This window comes from Alligator mississippiensis, chromosome 1 (genome assembly GCF_030867095.1).
Source record: "Alligator mississippiensis isolate rAllMis1 chromosome 1, rAllMis1, whole genome shotgun sequence".
Classification (NCBI taxonomy): Eukaryota; Metazoa; Chordata; order Crocodylia; family Alligatoridae; genus Alligator; species Alligator mississippiensis.
This window is the reverse complement of record NC_081824.1, coordinates 389,311,201-389,327,047: the sequence shown is the minus strand read 5'-3', so window position 1 is coordinate 389,327,047 and position 15,847 is coordinate 389,311,201. Positions and strand designations below refer to the sequence as shown.

Genomic DNA, 15,847 nt, shown 5'->3' with positions numbered 1-15,847 from the left:
GTACCTCAAGATAACAGACACTGATGTGAAGAACTGGGAGGAGCTGGCTGCTAACTGACTCCAGTGGTGCTGCAATCTCAACCAACCAGCCACCCCACTTCAAGTTAAACTGTCTTGCCCTTGAATCAGAGAGGAGATAGTAAAGGAAGGAAAAAGAGGGAAAACCCAGCCTATAGCCTAGTCTCCCCTGCAGAAAGACCAGCAACTTCTGCAGATGGATCTGTGGCTTGGTCTCTTAAGTTACCTCAAGATCCATCAGTGAGCTGTGGCAGAGATCACTGAATCACAGGATTGTCAGCAATGATGTTCTAACAATGAAGAGCTTTTTCCTGATACCCAATCTGGGAAAAGTTCTTCACAGTCAGGTAGATTTCATGTCCTTGGCAAGTGTTCACCATTTTCAACACCCCTACTAGTGTGGTCATGCTGCTCTCTAATGAACTTCATTTGATCTCCTGCAAGGATCAAGTGCTTTGTGAGTTATTTAACAAGTAACTTGTTAGACTCCTAATCTTGAAGAACTTTGATACTTCCAAGACGTCCTGAAGCTTTTATCATTGTCTTCATTTTGGTAGCATGATCAAACATTTTCATAATGATCTGAATGACTTCAAGTAATTAAATAATTTCATCTTTATCCAAGTGGTAGGAGTACATAATGGGTTATAAGTGTTATCAACTTCTTCAATTTTCATAATGTAGTTTAACTGTAAGAGACAGAACCACTCGCATTCCCCTTTTCAAATAATCTAGTATCAGTCAGGGAGGAAAAACATTAAAATTTGATGGTTTAAATGTAAACCTGAAACTCTTAAAGGAAGTAATTTTGCAAATAGTACCCTTGTTTGCAAAACTATGACTTATAAGGTTCAGGTTCAGGTTAGAGATTAGAAGGCACTATTTCACTGTCAGGGTAGCTAGGATCTGGAACCAACTTCCTAGGGAAGTGGTCCTTGCTCCTACCTTGAGTCACCTCCAAGGAGGATTATTCTGTACTGGTCCAGTCCTGTAGGGAGCATACCAGGAAAGCCAACTGAACTCCAACTAGCTTTGAACATCAAGGACAATAAAAAGTCCTTTTTCAGATATGTGGGGAGCCGGAGGAAAAGCAGGGGCAACGTTGGACCCCTGCTGAACCAGATGGGGCAACTGACAACTGACGCCCAGGAAAAAGCCAACCTATTAAATAGGTACTTTGCGTCAGTCTTTCATCAGTCCCATGGTATGCCCATTCCTGCGATGGGACAGGGAAGTCCGGGTGAGGGTGATCCCCTGCCCTCCATTAATGCTGACTTTGTGAAGGAACATCTTGAGAAGCTGGATACCTTCAAGTCAGCCAGCCCTGACAATCTTCACCCCAGGGTACTCAAGGAGCTGGCAAGCATCATAGCCCAGCCTCTAGCACGGATCTTTGAAAACTCTTGGTGCTCTGGCGTAGTGCCCGAAGACTGGAAGAAGGCCAATGTGGTGCCTATCTTCAAGAAAGGGAGGAAAGCGGATCCGGCTAACTATAGGCCCATTAGCCTGACTTCTATTCCAGGGAAGATCTTAGAAAAGTTTATTAAAGAGGCAATCCTTAATGGACTGGCCGACGCCAACATCTTAAGGGATAGCCAGCACGGGTTTGTTGTGGGTAGGTCTTGCTTGACCAATCTCATTTTGTTCTACGACCAGGTGACCTATCACCTGGACAAGGGAGAAGAGATTGATGTCATATATCTTGACTTCAAAAAAGCCTTCGATCTGGTTTCCCATGATAATCTCTTGGAGAAACTGGCCAATTGTCGCCTTGGGTCCTCCACAATCCAGTGGCTGGAAAACTGGCTCCAGGGTCGGACCCAGAGGGTAGAAATTGATGGAAGTCACTCATCATGGTGTCCTGTGACCAGTGGGGTCCCCCAAGGCTCTGTCCTTGGACCCATACTGTTCAACATCTTCATTAATGATGTGGACACTGGAGTCAGAAGCGGACTGGCCAAGTTCGCCAATGACACCAAACTTTGGGGCAAAGCATCCACACCATAAGACAGGCGGGTAATCCAGGCTGACCTGGACAGGCTCAGCAAGTGGGCAGACGAGAATCTGATGGTGTTCAACGCCGATAAATGCAAGGTTCTCCACCTTGGAAAGAAAAACCCGCAGCATCCTTATAGGCTTGGCAGTGCTATGTTGGCTAGCACTATGGAAGAAAGAGACTTGGGGGTCATCATTGACCACAAGATGAACATGAGCCTGCAGTGCGATGCTGCGGCTAGTAAAGCGACCAAAACGCTGGCTTGCATCCATAGATGCTTCTCAAGCAAATCCCGGGACGTCATTCTCCCCTTGTACTCGGCCTTGGTGAGGCCGCAGCTGGAGTACTGCATCCAGTTTTGAGCTCCACAATTCAAAAAGGATGTGGAGAAGCTTGAGAGAGTCCAGAGAAGAGCCACGCGCATGATCAGAGGTCAGGGAAGCAGACCCTACAATGACAGGCTGAGAGCCCTGGGGCTCTTTAGCCTGGAAAAGCGCAGGCTCAGGGGTCATCTGATGGCCACCTATAAGTTTATCAGGGGTGACCACCAGTATCTGGGGGAACGTTTGTTCACCAGAGCACCCCAAGGTATGACGACTAGGTCAAATGGTCATAAACTACTACAAGACCGTTTCAGGCTGGACATAAGGAAGAATTTCTTTACTGTCCGAGCCCCCAAGGTCTGGAACAGCCTGCCACCGGAGGTGGTTCAAGCACCTACATTGAACACCTTCAAGAGCAAACTGGATGCTTATCTTGCTGGGATCCTATGACCCCAGCTGACTTCGTGCCCTTTGGGCAGGGGGCTGGACTCGATGATCTTCCGAGGTCCCTTCCACCCCTAATGTCTGTGAAATCTATGAAATCTATGAAATTCAAAAAGAGGTTGGATGAACACCTGTCTGGGGTCATGTGATCCCAGCGTGTGCTCCAATCATTGGTGGGGGGTTAGACTAGATGATCTATTCAGGTCCCTTCTGACCCCTAACTACTATGAAACTATGAAACTATAATTTCCCTTGTTTCTTTATCCCACATGACTCGCTAGGCTGCAGTACTGCACAGAAGGACCTAGGGTTACAGTGGACCATAAGATGAGTTTGAGCCTATAGTGTAAAAAAAGCAAACATCATAGAGGGTTGTATTAACAGTGGTGTTACCTGCAAATCAAGGAAAGTGAGTCTACCATTCTATTCAGCACTGGTGAGACCATAACTGGAGTACTGTGTCCAGCTTTCAGTCCTATACTACGAGATAGATGTGGAGGAACTAGAAAGAGTCCAGTCAAGAGCAACAAAAATGATTAGAGGCCTGGGAAACACGATTTATGAGGAAAGATTGAAAGAACTAGGATTATTTAGCCTGAAGAGAAGGTGGGGGTGGGGATCTGATAACAAGTCTTCTGAAGGGCAATTATAAAGAGAATGGAGATAAAGTATTCTCTGTGGCCATTGGGGACAAGACTAGGAGCAAGGGCCTCAAATTGCAGCAGAGGAAATTTAGGTTGGACAGTAGGATGAGCTTCCTCCCTGTGAGGGTGGTTAAACATTGTAGAGAGGATGTGAAATTTCCATCCCTAGAAATTTTCAAGCAAGTGACAGACCCTTGACTGTGATGATTTAGGCAAGGGTGATCTTGCCCTGAGCATGAGGTTGGATTACATAGGCTCACGAGGTCCCTTCCAACCCTGCTTTTCTATGATCCTGTGACCACTTTGAGGCACGTTTTTTTGTGAAACATTAAAATATCTAAATTTATGGCTGGACTCTTCATTTTCTGTTTCTTCTAAAGTGGGCAATCACTCCTCCAGTTTTGGAACCTCAAATGTTCTTGAAATCTCAGAAACATTTTCAGAGGGGATTGTTTTTTAAAACGTATCACATTTCTTGTTTCTTTTCTTTGATTCTTATATTACGGATATTATTGGACTATTGACAGTTCTGACCTAAATACTGGCATTGTGATCTTTTATCTGTTTTTCCAATGACATATACTTATTTTTGTTAATCAGACTGAAAGCATCACTCTCTTCCACCTCCTATCAATGGATTTGAAGTGATCCACTAGAGATTACCTAGATAGAGGCTTCTTGGTTGTACTTTATTGCTGCTTCCTGCTTAAATCCTTGCCTCCCCATAACATCTATAATTGTGGTGTCAGGAGGACCTTACAGAACTATTCCTGAGCAAGGATCCATATAACACATCTATGTAAATCATTAGAGACTGTCCCCAGAAAGATGCCCTTTGCCTTTCACAGGTTTGGGGTGGAGTGGATCTGATGCCCAAACAGCGTATCTTAAGATTCTGACGCTATAGCCAACGTGCCTTCACTGACCTGTACACTCTTGTCAGGTTGGGAAGTCAAGGAGACTGTCTCCCATTTCAAGTTCTCATAGAAACTGATAGTGCAATTACCTACAAATAATAATTACATTTGTAAAATTTTAATCCCAATAGAGCCCTTCACAAAGAATACACTGGAATTTATTAATCACTTAAGTTCAGCCATTTCTTCTGTGAAAAACAGCAAAAGCACACTGCACACTGTCAGACATTTAAACTATTAAGTGAAAAAAAACAAATATTGAATGGAATAGAAAAAGAAAATTTATGGAGATAGAAGGTAATTACCCAATTGGGAATTTTGCCAGCAAATGAGGGTTAACAACCCTTGTCTTTATCATATGTAATTACGTCTATGCCTATGTGAAATGCTCATAACAAAACACCAAACATTTCTAGGTTTTTTAGGTTTTATTCTAAAAATGGAAATTCAAGCCAAATTCATCAAGAAAAGAAGGAAAAGATAGCTTATATTCACTAATGTTACAAATCAACCCAAGCCTCTCTGTACTTGGGCATCAGAAACTGAGAGACATACAAAGCTCATATTATTTTGATGTGAAACTGTGTGGTTTTGGCCGAGTTTCACTTTGAGATTTTGGGTTTATTCCAGCTCAATATGAAACTCCAGGAGTGAGAGCGTTCTTCAGTGAGAATGAATACAAATTAGAGACAACCTGTGTGAACAAAAAAACAATCACATTTTATGTCTCATTTACAAGGTAATACTTTTAACACCACAGGGCATGACTCCTGGAATCAGGGCCAGGACATTCACTTAGCACATGACTCAGAAACATAGATTACAACTACACTATGACTAGCCTTCATTTTTTAGTAACCTGCACTTCCCTTCTAGGCCTCATGTTTTCACTGACCATGCCTTTTCCTATGTGTTCTCCAAATGGAGCACCAGAGTAAGGAGCTACACATATACCAGCTTCTGAAATACTGATCTTAAGGGGCAGATTTATAATGGTATTAGGCACCTACATTTTCAAAAATGTGCTCATACCCAATTCTCACACAGTACATACATACAGCTTTAGGGGCATTTATATACGTGCTCTGGCAGTGACCGGAGGGGGTGGGGAGGGAGGAGGATGCTTTAATGAAAGCGTCTCGTGTATTAGCGTTCCTGTGCTTCAAAATGGTGACAACTCAAGCGTGTTTGATAAGATTTTGATAAAGTGCCCCCACCGCCATTTTGAAGCATGGGGACATTGATACATGAGACTTGAGAGACTGCTGGAGTACAGTAATTACCACGCTCCAGCTTGTTGGAGCAGCCTCCCTGCTCATGTATAGGCACCTAGAAATCTAGACTTAATGGACTTGTCCCCATAACTGATTAGTGACAGAACGAAGAACAGAACCATGGTCATTGTGCCTTAGCTATTGGCAAACACTGTCTTTCTGTATAGTTGCTATCTTAAAATAGACTTTGTATATGTAGCATATATGCTCTATGTTGCATGGAAATAGAGAAAGAGGGTGAGATTTTAGGAGTGGCAAGCTTGATGTACAGCATGAAGGTCAGGAATAAAAGCAGAGGCAAACCTGTTATCTCAAAGCCTCTGTATGCATCTCTGGCCACTATGCATACTTAAAGATCCTTTCCCATAAACTCTGCCTGCCTTCCACATTACTTATTAACAATGAAAGAATACATTCCTACAAGTAGTTATTGATCATTACATCATGGTTTGCTTCAGCTGTGCTTTGAGTTATCTGAAGCACATGTACTTTTTATTGTAACGTGACAATGAAATCTGATTTCTGACAGTATTACTATTTTGATTGTTTGCACTGATAGTATTTCCTGAAGTATACTAGATAAGATGTATGGAAACACAACATATTTTCAGCAGTGTAATCTGCTTTTACACAGGTGTAAATGTAGAGCAGACATACAATGTATGGGACTACAATCATGTAAATCACTCCTATTCTGGGATAAAGTTATCCTTTGAAACTCATGAGTAACTATACACCAGTGTAAGTTGCACAAGACAAGGGAAGTGTCCTTTGTCCACAGCTCTAACCAATTTCATTCCAGGGTATCTGTTTGCTCCGTGCAAACAGGCTATTTACTTGCTTTCTACCTCCTAAGCTAGGGACAAAAATTACACATAAACCCGTTCAAATCTGTAACACAAGAGAAGTTCAATGCACAAAAACTGCTTTCAAAATGGCCAAAACCAATTTAAGATAAACCTGGATGGATGTAGTATCTGACTGTCCCGGATCTCCTCCAGATTCAACTTAACTCACAGTCCCACAGCATCCCAGGATGCCTTGCACCTCCCTTGTAACAACCCCTTGCAGGATAGGAAGGCTAGCCTTGGCCCAAGCTGCCTGCTCCACCTGAGCAGGGAACCATGTTCTAGCACCCCCCAGCTTCTGGCCTGGGCCACTGCAGGCATGTGCCTGCATTTCCATAATCAAAAGGAGAATGTCTGTTCACTTGCTGATGGGTTCAATCTACATAGTTTAGACTACCCTGCAAAGATTGAATTAATTCAGCCTTGGGCTTTTTGACTGTCTGTACTTAGCCCTAGTGACAAGATGCCATAGTAATGCCTACAATGAGCAACTAGCCTGGGAAACTAGCCATGCATTTCCTCTGGAAACCTGTATAACTTACATTACTGTATAAATATATAAGTTATAACAGTATAAATTTGTTTTGTGTGTGTGCATCCAAGGTTTGGTTCGAAGAGGTTTTCTTTATGCATAACAAAGCTTTGCTTGATACTATGCCATATATTTAGTAAAAGGCACATTTCTAAGTATTGTAACATGTCAGTGCATTTATCTATTCACAGCAAGAGTTCAAATAAAAAAATAACACTCCATAACATTTTATGATGCATCAAAATATAATAAACTATTCACTTTTTTTGTGGCTTTGAAGCAAAGGCAGATAAGTGATTGCTACCAAGAAGTTAGTCACTTTTGTTTCACAGAAAGAAAGCGTTGATTGACCTAGATCTCCATCTTTCCTTGACCACAGCTGCAAGTTAAGTGTACTCTACTCTACTCTGTACTTCCAGAGAAGTATTTGACCATTTTATATCAGTCTTCCACAAGAAATGAAACCACTAAGAAAAGCAAGAGATTGAGGCGGTTTGTTCACAGCTGTACAAACTGATCCATCTTAATTTGATCCATAAACAAAAGATATCCACTGCAGATTCCATTTACTGCTAGATGTTACAAAGGATTATATCTGATGGTACACCAGAGGGGATCAGCACTGAGTAAGCAATTTGTATCACGTGATGCCTTTTATTTAAGAGATAGCTCTTCTACCTGCTGAAAACAGGAAACAGATTTGCACAGCTGGGATCCCTTTATAAAGGACTGAAGTCACAACTGCCTCATTCTGCTGGTAGAAGGATAGAAACTCCACAGGACATAGGAGAAATTATTTCCAATATCTGTCTTTTGACGATTATTTAATGCAATGACAAAATTTTCCTCTGCCTGTTAAGGACTACATTGTTGCTTTTTCAGGTGCTGAGCAAGAGACAGTTACACTGCTTCAGAAGCTGACCAAGAACCATACTGTGACCCAAAATTTTAATCTGGTCCTTAGCCCCATTCTGGTCCAGGAAGAGAAACAATCTTCATAGCCACATACCTAGGATACTGGCTCTGGTGTCCTAGCTTGCAGATCCCTTCCCCCAATGTGTGGACCTACACAGGGCTGCAAGTAGCAGCCCCACACAGGTTGCTTTCTCATCAGCATTGCTAGCCATAGCACTGTTGGTGCGAAAGAGTAAAGAGCAGTTGACATCCTCCTATTCATATACACAGGTATGTCGCATTGGGCACATTTCAGTCCTAAATTCTTCTCTGATTCTTCTACGTATTCCTGTTTTGCTGACAGGAAGATGCAGCACTCGGAGGTTCAGGCCTGCCACCTCACAGCTCACAGTGACCTTTTTGTGATGAAAGTACAGGGTTCATCCATGGCTGAAGAGCCAGGTCTGGAATAAACCAGCCACAAACAGGTTTTAAAAATCTGGAGCCAACCACTTCCCATTTAAGTAGTCATTCTGAAGTCCATGCTTCCCTGGACTTAAAAGAACAAAAAGATTATACCACATACAGGCCATAGAGTGTCAGAATAGCCATTGGGTGTGTTTAAACATGCACTTTAAAGTACATGCACATATTTTACACAAAAACATTCTCTTTAGCTAATGGACATTAAAATAGGCTAACATGCATTTTTCTAGTACCTCACAGTGGAGGTACTAGATTTAATGAGCATTACCTGAAGTGCATTAATGAATGTGTAGTTGCACGCATTGGGAACCACAGGCTATGGTTACACATCCCAGACCTTTAAAATACTGTACTGTTGTGGCAGTCCAGTCCTGAGTCTCAAAGAAAGTTAGCTACAAAGGATACTACATGTCTTAGAATATGACTATAAGGTGTCTTAGAATATGACTATTTAAGTACCTCTCTGCAAGAAGTATGGCCTGTTCTTTTGCTGTTGAAAGTCCCTTTTTCATTTTATTTCCCCTGACAAATACAGCCAGATTAGATATAGATTGGCCTATATCATATTTAGCTCCTTTTGAATTACAGAAATAAAAGAGGAGCTTCTTCTGTGAGGAGAAATGTGTATTAATAAACAGATGAAATAGAATATCTGTTGCAGCCAGTCTTGTTGTTAAAAATGTACTAATGTTACTAGCTAACAGAGTAACTTTTCATGCTCAAATGACACAGAGCTACGTTTCTTGATACTGAAGACCATCCTATGGTCCACCCTCTTGGTTCTTACAAACTTTTGACAACTGTAATTAATGTACAAGGTAATCGTCTGAAAAATTCTCTGTAGAAGTCCACAGGTGAATTTGTGTGATTTTTCTAACACTCTCGGTTCTGGTATATTCTCAGTTGTGCTCATGTCCTGGAGTTTTAACATCTTTGGATTGATAAACCTTCTGAATTCTCAAGTAGAAGACAGCCACAAGGAATAAGAAGATAGCATCACAGATCTTACTTGTGCTTACTCTTGTTTCAGGTTTCATCTGGCACACAGGTGTCTCTCCACTTCTTTGTACTATGAGGACGAGGGTGGGGGTGGGGGGAGGGGGTTGGAGCATGTTATTGGGTCAGTGCCTTGGTCAGTACATAAAAGCCTCATTGGTTCTCAGAGCTTCATGGTGTTTGGTTCAGGTTGGAGGACTCTCTCGCTATACTGATGGTGAGCAAACTTCTTGCAGTGTTGAAAGAAGAAGTTGGTTGTACAACTTTCAGTGTTGAAAGAAGAAGTTGGTTGTGATGCAACTACAACCAAAGCATCACATATGCCAGGCTACATCTGTGCAGATTCCTGCAGAACTGACACCCACTGGATCTTTAAGACTATCCCCAAGAGGCAGAGATGATACAGCCTTAATTCAACAAATAGTTGACAGCAAGTCCCATATAGCGGATAACCATAATTGCTTATGTGTCTTGTCCCCACCTGATGGCCGGAACTGTAATCCTAACCTGCACCCATGCATTTAGACTCATGTAGATATATAGCCTAAGAAATTTCATACATACACAGTGGGCGCATCTACATGTTCATTAATGAGCAGTAATTACTGCACATTTAGTTTAGTACTTGCTTAATGAAGTACTAATTGAATGCACAGTAACTACAGTTACTGAACAGCAGCACCAGAACATGTTTTTTTTATGATGCTTACTGCACAGTAGCCTAATAACAGTGCGCAGTAGCATATTAGCACAGTTTTTGACCAGCACGCTACTGCGTACTGTTAGGCTACTGTGCAGTAAGTGTCTCATGTAGACTCGCTCAATAACTATAAAAGAATAATTGAATAAAAAAAGAGTAGCTGCAAATGGAACAAACATTATTCCATAGAAACTTAACAATAGTTCATTGCCTTTCAATTTATCATCTGCACATTGCTTCACATCGCAGACTCGTGTATAATAGTTACCTCCATACATTATTTTCTCTGAAAGAAACAAACTGCTTATTCCAACGTTCAAAGACACTGGGTATGTGCACTAATGATGATATAGCAAATTTTAAAAGTTATCACAGTATTGATCAGGCTTGATCCTGATCAATAACAGAATTGCCATTGGCCTCACTGGATCAAGAAAACATTTACTACATGAACAAATCAAATAGTATTCTCTAGATCAAAACTGTAACAACCAACTTTTTTTTTAGGTCAGTAAGTGAATTATGAATTACAAAATATTTTAGACTCCTCAAAGTGAACAAGACTTCATAAGGATTCACCAACTAGCATGGACAGATCATTTGCAATTTGCACTTTGCCTTCAAATTGTGACTCATTGTCACAATCTTTCCCCCAACAAATGCAGTATTAAAAATACAGGGTTAAATTAAGGAACAATTTAAGTAGCTATGGAAACAGCCATCAGAAAAAATAACTATAAAAATATCTGAACTAGACTATATTGATACCATATGCAGTACTGCAATAACAGACAGCTTGTGTTTCCACCATAACATCTTTATTAGGGATAAATTTTGATTTGGCCATGCATAGCCACCCAGGGAAATGTGGCATGTATAATCTTAATTCTAGAAATAAATACTTAAAAAGGAGAAAAACAACCATTTTACAAAAAGTGCAAATCAGAGCATGAAATATATTGCAACTACTAAATTCATCCCGGGAATAAATGTTGTAGCAAATAACTTTGACTTCAGATGCAGAAATGTTTCCACAAATCTGTCACAAGACTCATCAGTTAAAACTCTTCTGATTTTTTTTTTTACAAGATTCCTATCCAGGGCTGAATAGTAAAAAGGAAGAGTTTTTCTTGCATATTTCCATGGAAGACCAGGTACCAGTCATCATCAGAGTGAGGACAGTGCACCTGATGGACCAATGGTGTCTAATAGCGTTAGATTCTTGTGAATTATTTCACAGGTGAGTCAGGTCACTGATGTTCAGCACACATCTGCTGGGGCTGAACATCTGCTTCAAGTGATACCTTAGGAAGACTATGGACCGTGGGCCCTTGTTACCATCATTATTTGTCCTTAAAAACCTGATATCCATGACCCTCAACCCAGATGCCAGGGCACCCTGAGTTGCTGCCAGATCCCTTAAAAGGCTTCCAGTGAGGTGTGAAGAGATAAGCCAAGCAGATAAGTGCAGGCTCAGTCTTTTCCTTGCCTAGATGCCTCCCCACAGCACAGCCCCTCTGAAGGAGGTAAGCACTATAATATATAAATTAGTTTTTGAAATTGGATGCCACTTAATTCATAAAAACTATAGAGGGGTGCCACAGAAACATGTGAGCTGCCTTATATTAAGCCTTGTTTATGCGTGCTATCATGCCTTGCAAATGTGTTAAATAATCATAGTAACAATGACTTGTAGTAGCAAAAGACTAGAGCAGTGAACCATATTCCTTGTATACTGTCATTATTAACACTGTCAATACAGTGGATATGCTATCGTAAGATACCCAAGAAGATATACAACTTGTACCCACTATTTAAGTCTCAGCCTGCATCAATAGGGCTCTGTGTGAGTGCATTTGATATAATTCTAAATTACTGTTAATTATGCCCCTGCTGTGCCTTTAAATCCTCATTAGTATACTTTAACTCAGAGCACCTGATTGTACATTCCACAGTGTGGAGATCTAACAAAGCTTTCTGTGTTTTTGTCTTATCTTTATAACATAGCATCATATTCCCATTAAAAATGTATAGTGACCTTACCCATGTCTACGCTTTCAAGAAATAATGCACTGAGATAATTGGTTGTTTGGCATCATACAGAGTCTTTATTATGCACGTCAAACCTTGAGTCATACTAATATATTTAACATTTCTCATTAGTGCATAATAGGAAACTATGACTGTGTAAATCGCATATTTATTCCCAACACATGGCTTAGTTACACAATATAACATTATAAAAATGCTCTCCTGTTCATTAGCTAGCTAGGTCTCATATGGAATACTGTGCATTTATTACAACTTTTGCATAACAAGATCTGTATAGGTTGAACTACTAATAGTTTTAAAGTAGTATTTTCTGCACAATTAGAAGGTTTGTGCATGGGCATATTCAAATGTTCCCTCTGAAGAGCATTTAGAACATTAGGATATATGGGTGCTCTACTATCTCTCCTGATTTTGCAGGGAGAGTTACAGAAAACATTACTACATTATTTTTACATACAGAAAAATCATAACCTTCACTGAGGTTAAAAACGCTATGTTGATGAAAACTGACTGATGCTAGATCCAAATCTCTGAAAAGCCATAAGAAACAAATTCTTTGACATTCATTCATTCAGCTCACAAGATCTGAGGAATACTTTCATAAGAAAGCATACCTGTTCAGTAAAACATCCTCTGAGACTTAGGAATGTGCCTTAGTGATTAGGTTCCCTCCCACCAATGTAGTTCAGTGTTTCTTGATAATTATCTCTTCCTATACAATGAGAAAGATTAATTTCTAGCTGTATGGTGTTCACAGCAGTAAATCTTATTTTGAGATTTGTTTGGTCACTGCTTTACTGGTTTGTGCTAGGTAGCCATCACCTTTACATTGTGATATCCTTTATTTTACTGTAATGAAAAATGTTGAGGCCACCTGGTATCAATGCTATTTCTCCAAATGCTCATTCCCTTATTAAAGGCAATGGCCACATGGTGTCTACTGAATTCCTGTACTATATGTGTATATGAATGCACATACTCCCATACTGTGTGAATACAATTCTACATTTTTGGTGTAGCAATTCTACCTGCTATTCCATGACAGGAATAATAAATCACCTGCTATTAAGAGAAGATTGTGAAAGTTTGACTTTGATCATTATTCTTAAGCTTAAAATAGTCTTCTGAAATATAATTCAGGTATTTTTTTTCAAAGTAATGACTAAATTTTGTGACTGGCCATTTATCTGAGAAGTAGAGGTCTGAATTTAATTTCAACCTGGAGGAATTTTTGCTGGTTCAATGGATAACATTTATTATTCTAAAAAGCTAAATTAAGGATTAACCTGAATACACTAAGAATGAGAAAAATTATACAGCTGATCAACTCCAAGAAACTACTAGATTAATTCAAGAGATCTTTGTTAACATCGTTATGACTAAATCTAATTATCAAGCCTTGCAAAATTCTACTTGGCCAAAGCAAGCATTTTTTCTTTCCCTGTTTTTAATGGGTTAGTAGTGTATTTTTCAGGTTTTTTGTCGTCATCATCATTAGCAGCAGCAGCCAGCGAAGGGCAGACAAGATTTTGTGCCTAAGCTGGTAAATCTGTACTGTAATTTTGCAAGGCTGATACCTGTTAAGTGCTTCACGTTGTAATCGTGTTGAATGGTCTGTAATATCAATAAAACCTCAGAAGCCATATGTCAAGGGCAGCTCAAGCTACTCAACCTCTTACAGAAGCAGATCCTAAAACATAACTGCATATATTATTAGAAGTGGTTAGGGAATCTGAATGCTTCAGTTTACAATCCCAAACTGAGGTAGGGTAAACAGGCTCGATTTTCAAACAACTATTGCTCAACACTTTCTGAGAATCTAGCCACCAAAACTGAAGTACCCAAATTCTCTAGTTGCTCCTGAAAATATAAGCCTAGAACGCTATGCTGAAAGCTTATTTCTTAGGGAGAATTCAGACTGGCTCTTGGGCATCAGTCATTTATGTTTTAAACCACCTAAAAATCAGGTGCCTGGCCTCCAGAGTGTAATTCAAAGAAATAGGAATAAACATGTAGGCTTTTTAATACAATCAAGGAGAGAATTAGGTATCTCCAAAGCATAGCCCAAAACCCCAATTTGCTGAGGAGGGAGCTGCCTAAAGCTAGTCAATTGGAATGACTAAAGACAGGAGTACATCTGATCCACTTTCCTCTCCAGAACTGAGGTGCTTGACTCAAGGCTTCACATTAGGCACTTCTGTCTTCTTGGAATTGAAGGGTGTGTCTACACATTGCAATACAGCGACCTTGCTACAGTGCCATGCTTTAGTACTTCCAAAATGAAGTATGGGCACAGTATGGGTGGTTATGGTGCCATGCGTATGGTGCAGGGGTAAATTTTGCTGCTACATCACCATCGTGGTGCACTATACCCAGGGAGTGCACCACTACGGCGATGTAGCTGGTGGTCATGTGCAGGCACACATGATCGCTATGCTGCCATAGGGTGATGTGTAGATGCACCCTAAAGAACAGCCTTCCTTTGAAGGTAAACATCTGACCCATGGCAGCACCCAACTTTTACATGATAGTTTAGATGCTAGAGCACAAGCTCAGGAACTGGGATACCTAAATTTCAGTCCCCACTCCTAATACCATTTCTTTTTCCACTGACCATCTTAAGCAGGGGCCTATGGACCACAGGCTGTCCCCTGGCAGCTGATGGACTCAGCAGCATGTTCCAGCCACAACATAGGAATCTGGGCACCCCCAGGCTCCTATTGCCTGCTGTGTTCAGTTTATTCTCTGCTCAAGCAGATGCATCCTCAGGGTGTCAACAACTGCTTTTATCTATTCCCTTCGTTGCATCTACTGATCAACAAGGGAGAAGAAATGTAGCCTGTAGTGGGGGCTGGGTTGCAAACAATGGCCCACAGTGGCAAACCCCGGTCTACATCTGCCAACCCCTAGTCTAAGGTAACATAAATAAACACTCCACCAAGCACGGGCTTGAACATAACTGCCCCTTCCCAGCTGAGTTAACAAATCTACCTACAGAGAAAGTCTCCTTGGCTAGGGAAAGACATTCAAAAAGCCTGAGACTGGATTGATTCAATCTTTGCAGGTTAGTCTAATCTGACTAGGCTGAAACAGTCTGTAACTGGACAGACATTCTCTCTGGACTAAGGAAATTCAGACACATGCCTGCAGCAGCTCAGGCTAGAAGCCAGGCAGCACAGCTGAAGGAACATGTGGCCGGACCCCCACAGGACTTCTGATTAGGGAGGTTTGCCCACATGGTCCCAGGCTTTTCCCTGCTGGCTGCTCAAGGGGCAGGAGTGTTGCCATACCCCAGCTCCCTGCTAGCACTCTGAGGCAAGGGGTGTGGGGGTTTGCAGTGAATGTGTCTGTTGATGATACAGAGCTTTTCAATCTCCCTCTCCTTGATTCTTTATACTGTCTGCAGCAAAATGACAGGCGAACAAGCCAGCAGGGAGGTGATAACAGTGATTATCACCTCAACAGCAAAAAAATAGGCTATCTCCATTACTTCAAGATCTTCTTAAACAGTTTAATCAATGGCTGACCTGTTGATTAGCTCCAGACAGCCCTAAGCAGTCAGTGTTCTGTGTGCCTGTCCCAGTGAAATTGGAAAGAGACACATGCAAACACCTGTCAGCATTACCTAGCATACCACATGCCTAGGGGCTGTGGGGCTAGGGTCCGTGCTGTGGGAGATAGGAGGGAGGGAGCAGGGGATTCCTGCTTAAGCTGCAAGCAGGG

General features: G+C 41.2%; 1 protein-coding gene across 10 annotated transcripts in view; it reads right to left on the bottom strand.

Moving 5' to 3' along the window:
- KLF12 (KLF transcription factor 12) overlaps nt 1-15,847 on the bottom strand; it is a 448,097-nt gene that overhangs the window by 307,280 nt on the left and 124,970 nt on the right. The window lies entirely within an intron of this gene.